We start from the raw sequence: 1,571 nt of genomic DNA on the forward strand, positions 1-1,571 counted from the left end.
TTTTTTTTTTTTTTTTTTTTTATAATGGGGGGAGGAGGGGGTCTATCCTTTGAAATGCCACATTTGTCAGTGTATGATATTAATTAATGTGTCACGGAAACATTCAGGAATTCATCTGGCTTTTGGTCTGCTTTTTCTCCAATCGTAAATGGTCTAAAAACACACACACACACACACACACATAACACACACACATACGCACAACATGAAGTCCAAATGTGTATTGCATTTTTAATAACATGGAGTTCTTTGAAAAGTGGCATTAATGTAAGAATGTGTTTACTATTGTGGGTGTAGTTTACACAATGGTACCTCTTTGGTGCGTATTTAAAAAGAAAAAAATAAGATAATTATTGTCTTCTAGTTGTAGTTATCTGGGGGGGAAAAAGTTTACCGTGTCTTCATCTTCACACAATTGTAAGGATAACACAGGGTCACCAGTCTTCATATTTGGCCATGAACTGGATTTTTTTACGTGATTACTTGTACTAATTTCCATTGCTATTGCTGTTGTATTTCTACTCGATTTGAATATTTTCTACACGGGGGGATGTTCATATATGGTAGTTTGGGTTTTAGGTTCCTTTGTAAGAGGTATTTAATTAACACTTGCTCCAAATATTTATTTTCTGAAGATTGAATAGGTTTTAGTCTTTCAAACTGTCTCTTAAATTACATTCCAGTATTAGTCCAAATGTCTAATCAAGCCATAACGGGGGAATATGTACGTTTCCAATCAACTGGATCAGAATTTGTTTACAAGCTCGGCTGGATGCATGTGGCCAGCAATTGTTTTCAGCGTTGTTGCAATGATATACTGTACTGTAATATGTAGTTTCTTGTGCTACTACTCAGATGTGATACATTGTGATTTTCGACTGAGGTTGGTTTTTCATATGGTGGGAGGGTGTTTTATGGTTAAAAAGGGTCATGTTTGTTATTTTTTCAAAAATTGTCTTAACATTAAAATTCACTCCTCATTCTGGCTGATGGTTATATCACCAATGGTGCGAATTTGCTTTATTGTCAACCTTTTGTACGCTTTACATCACATATTAAAAGACAAATTTCCTCTGATAAAAATATTGAAATCTAATCGTGTAAAAACTGGTCTTGTTTGTGTATTACAGTAAATTTCGTAGGAAATCTGTCTTTTTAAAATGTGTTAATTTTCGTATGATGTAGCCTGTGTACAAGGTGTTTTTAGGTTTCCTTTTTAAGGGTTACCATTATCATGTAACCTTTTAAATCACAGTAACATCAAAAATAGTATTTAAAAAATACACTCGCAAAACTTGAAAATATTATTTATTTTATATTGTAAATTATTTACATTGCACTTTTCACAGAGAGGATTTTAAGAAGGGCTTCACATACCGGTACTGTAGTTGTACAGTAATACATGAAAAAATATAAAAATCAAAATTTACATTTTACAGTTAACACAGGGAAAAATCCTCATCAAAATAAATATAACTTTAATAAATACTATTTTTTTGTGCACAAGTTAGTCTTTAAGGCGCGTGCCAAGTAATTTGTCACACTCCGATTTTAAAGTACGTTATGGGGGG

Source organism: Hippocampus comes, unplaced genomic scaffold (assembly GCF_001891065.2).
Source record: "Hippocampus comes isolate QL1 unplaced genomic scaffold, H_comes_QL1_v1.1 scaffold238, whole genome shotgun sequence".
In the NCBI taxonomy this organism is placed as follows: Eukaryota; Metazoa; Chordata; class Actinopteri; order Syngnathiformes; family Syngnathidae; genus Hippocampus; species Hippocampus comes.